Below are 5000 nucleotides of genomic sequence, written 5' to 3' on the forward strand. Positions count from 1 at the left end.
ATAAGAAGATAGTAATATAATAAAATGGAAGACAATATATAAGGAATATGCTATAATAATGAATAAACGATGGTTTTGATCCTGTTAGATAAATACATATGGTAAAGTGATTTTTCTGTTCATGTAGAGATATTTCTAATCCAGATACAAAATCTGATTTTCATGATGAAAACAATAGATTTTACGCTTTGTAATATTACTTTAAATAGCTCAAAGTACTTTAAACGGAGTCCTAAGACAACAGAACACTTTACAAGAAGGTCATGACAAGAAGTAGCAATGACTATGAAAAATGTTTTTTTCTCTTTTTGAGGAAAATTTTTGTCTAAAATCAAAGCCCTATCTCCACTGAGTAAAAATGTTTTTGAATTTTGAAAATCCATTCATAAATAAACAAGTTATGCAGTTTCAAAGGTGTCATTTATTTGGATGACCCGCAAAGAGGAAAAAAAACGCGAAAATATGGGACGCTTTTTCGGCATTTTTTTTTCGACCTTTGGTTGTATCTTGCGTAATAAGTGGATTAAAAGATTGAAACTTGAAGAGCAAATTAGGAAGGTGTTTTGTAGAATACGGGAAAAGTACTCGTCATATTCATATGAATTTTACAACCAAAAAGAAGAAATGTTCATGTATTACCTTGTCAGCGACAAAACCTCCACGCCCGGTAGTTTTAGAAATATTTGACTCCAAAGAGTAAAAATCTATTTTTAACGGTCTTCTGGTAATCGCACGAGTTTTGTCGCTTGACATAATCTAAAATGACCTTTTTTCTAACTGTGTGCCAATTTAGAATCACATTCATCAATAAACAGCGTCGTAATTAATTTTTTAAAATAGCATATACGAAACGGCTTCGTCCCATATTTTGACGCAAATTCGGGCACTTCATAAGCGAAAAAGAGGCCCAAAGATTTGTGCGGGATAGTCATTGCTACAAGAAGCTTTAAGTGGGTATCTTTGCCGTCATACTACCTGGGTAGGCACTAATTTTGCACCTAAATGGTGAGAGAATATGATTAAGGAGCCTTTGTCAAGAGCTCAAAATTTGTCACCACAGCGGGACTCGAATATTTACGGGTGGCAGGCCACTTGTCATACAAATGACTTACTTGACATGAGCCTTTTGCATCTCTGTCATGAGACTTGGACGCCTCGGCTGCCCCCACTAGGCTCAAAAGTCAAGAAAATGAAAAAAAAAAAAAAAAAAAAAAAAAAAATATTATAAATGCAAATCCTAAATTTCACCTTCCGACATGCACTGACGACACTTATCAGGCCATGCCATGTCAACTGACTCCAGACAAAACAAAGAATTTTCTTCAAGTCTAAATTCTGTTGTTCCGTAAATAAACCTGATAAGCCACCTTTTCGTGGAAAGGGAGTTACAGTAGCTAATATTGTATTACTCATAAGCAAAGTGGACCTATTTGCAGGTCTAATAACCGAACTCAATGATGGGATTGTTTTAACATTGTTGTAATGGACGATATTTTACGTTGGATAGAGAGTACAGTATTTCCATTATAACAATGAGACCATAACAACGTGGGTTATCAGACCTGTGAATACGAACTCGTGCCCATAAGTCATATTTTCTTCACTAGATTTTTCAAGGTTGAATATCTAGCATAAGAAAAACTTGTATCATTTTGTTGGATAACAAATGCTATTCCAATCCTCGTTTTCCATGAAATTAATGTTAGAATTTATCATTCTATTCCTTAAAAAACAGGATTGGGGGTAAAAATTATTCTGTACAGCCAATGTTAAGTATTTGCCTACGAGGACATAATTACTGGCAAATCTAAAAACTATAAAACTATTTTATTCAGATTGATATACGACTAGCTTGCAAACCTTTGTCTAAATTTAGGGAAATGTCATCACCCAATTAATGATTATTTATAATATCTGCTAGGGCATAATGATCTGTTGGGAAGCTCCACCTGGCCGCCCTGTTGCCAGGTATATTTGTGCGCACCTACAAACTTGATTACCCGACCGATTTTAATCGTTGATGGCTCAAAAGAGTCGTACCTATTAATGCTAATTTCACAAATTAGTAGTATAATAATTAAAATAGACGAAGGCCTGTTCGTAATAGCCTTTATGTCCCCGCAAATATTACAGGTTCTCCACCAGTCTTTCAAAATATAATGAAGAGTCTTAAATATATCTTAACTCTCTCCTTTCTAGCCGTTTTCAGACTTTTCCCCAACACTTTTCACCCATGCAACACAAAAATATTTTTTTATTACTCAAACAGAAAAGTAACGAGTATATTTTATACGCAATATTGTTCAGCAAAATGAGCTCTACAACACAGTGTCAAATTTTTATAACTGCAACAAAAGGATATTTTAAAAATTTGTGATGTACAAAAGAATTCAGGATGAGAAAATTGTTGGTTGCGTTGTAACGAATGTGACGAATTTCTAAAGCTGTGCAAGAAGAGGGTTAAATGACTGACTTGAAGCGGCCAAGAAAGGTTTCGTTTTCGGCTAAAATGTTAAAATTTGTATGGAATACTCGGAAAATAAAGTGATACTAAGCTGCTAGAAACCGTGGACTGTAAAAAGTAATAAACAAAAATGAATATAACAGCTTCCAAAAAGAACCAGATATCAAACACGGAACGTGTTTTCGAGCTCAAAACCCTTCTTCAGCCAACAACAACAACAACAAAAACAACAAAAAAACCACAACAAAAAACAGTGAAAATATAAATACATTACTAAAAAGCAGATTGACAGCTAAATATTTTGTATGTCCTCTCTGTTGAAGAAAAATCTTCGTTTCAAGATTCCAATATTTTTCTTCAACAGAGAGGACATACGAAATATTAAGTCGTCGATCTGTTTTTTTTTTAGTAATGTATTTATGTTTTTATTGTTTTCTGTTGTTAGCTGGAGAAGGGTTTTGAGCACGAAACGTTCGGTGTTTGGTATTTTGTTCTTTTTTGAAACTCTTATATTACCTTTTGTATATCATTTCTGAAAATGAAATACGTTAAAAAAATTAGCCACAAAACTGGTCCTTCAAATATCGTTCGATTAAAATTACAATCATGTTATCAAAAGCTCTCAATTATTGTGTTTTAATTTTATTGAAGTTTTATACGATAGATACAACCCTTCCGGAGTAACTTTTATCAACATGATATTGAGTCCTATAACTTGCTGTCATCAACATATTTTGGCGTATCGTGGACTCAAACTCGTTTCATTGTATCATGTACTTGTTGCCAACTACACGTTTAGACATCCTGGTATTTTAGCCTATATTGGCTTTCTTTCCTCAACATGTCATTGAGGCGTTGCCGACAAACAGTTCAAACTTTGAACTTTTGGCAATCAATGCATTTAGACTTATCATAAACTCAAACTGCGTCTATATCGTTGGAACATCATTTTAAGACGTCTTGGCGATTCAGCCCTGTAGGTTTCTTTTCGTCAACACGATATTGAGTTACTGTTGAAAAACATTTCAGACTCAGTTAGGTTTCCGGAAAACCGGGATGACATCAAAATATCAAGTTACCCTAACAAACATTTTAGTCTCTATGGGATTTTCCGAAGACTGTTGACATTGTGATATTCAGAAGTATCACGTTAAGAATTTTTCAAAAACAATTGTCATAAATTTTCAATTCTCCGATAAGAACAAAATAAAAACCAACATCCAAGGTTTTCAAGTTACATTTAGTAACAATGCAATTAATAACATCGATTGCTCTCATGTTGCTTTTGATAGCAACAAACAGAACATATTATTTTATTACTATTAGCTTCCTTTTAACGGGCGCTAAATGATCTAGAGGTGTTGTTAAGACATAATAATTCTGCCCGAAACAAAGGAACCAACAAACATAATTATGATTTGGTTTAGTATTGATCTCGTAGAATTACTAGAGGCCATAAATCTTATCCTTTTTACAAAGTTGTTATTTTAGCCACAGCTCGTGTTTCATGGTGTGGAATTCCTTACTTCTGATGTAAAAAAATCCGTAATTTTGTTGATCGAAGAAAATTATGTAAGATTTATTTTGTGTGAATGCCAGATAGACATAAAACATCTCACAGGAAACTGATTCGTCATTGACACGAATTGAGCATGCGCAACGCAGAGGTATAATAATATGTTTCAGCTGGCTTGTTCAATCTCGTGCTCTTTAAAAAATGTATTTGAATAAGATCGTTGTGACCCCGGCTGTAAGAAGATCATGCAAAACAAGATTGATTAGGGGGAGAATAAAAAAAATGAGAGAGCGAGAGAGAGAAAGAGAGATAGAGATAGAGAGATAGAGAGAAAGAGTGTGTGTGTATGTGTGCGTGTGTGAGAGAGAGAGAGAGATAGATAGATAGAGAGAGAGAGAGAGAGAGAGAGAGAGAGAGCAGTAGATATACATCAATTAAGAGGGAGTAAGAATATACATTTATGAATAGTGCAAGGGCACGAAAAATACAAATAAAGAGAAGGTGAGAGGAACATGTTGGTGATAGAAAAAATGAAAAATGGGGGGTAATCAGTGGATTGGAACAGAGGGACAGATATTTCACACACACATACACACATACAGACACTCACAAACGCACACCTATATACACACACAGACGAGAGAGAGAGAGAGAGAGAGAGAGAGAGAGAGAGAGAGAGAGAGAGAGAGAGAGCAGATTTGTTTGGGGGGTGGGGGGGGGGGGGGGTTGTGATGGGGCGGGGAATTGTACAGAGAATACGAGACTCAAAGATAGAAAAGTAACAATAATATCAAATAGGAGGAGGTCAAATTTTGAGAAAAAATAAGAGCTTTTTGGAATGAGAGAAAGGCTGATTTCAAAATATAATGTAAAAATAAGGGACAGAGATAACGTTGGATTGTGGAAATAAAGGGTTAGAAAGTGATAGATTGTTGTGAATAAAAGGGAGAAGTGAGTTAACGATATCCAGGGAAGAGATATTGACTCGAGAAGAGCTGGATAAGGAAAGTGAGAGACACA

This window comes from Berghia stephanieae, chromosome 4, assembly GCF_034508935.2.
Source record: "Berghia stephanieae isolate SIO BIC M18660-M18661 chromosome 4, UCSD_Bste_1.3, whole genome shotgun sequence".
NCBI lineage: Eukaryota > Metazoa > Mollusca > Gastropoda > Nudibranchia > Aeolidiidae > Berghia > Berghia stephanieae.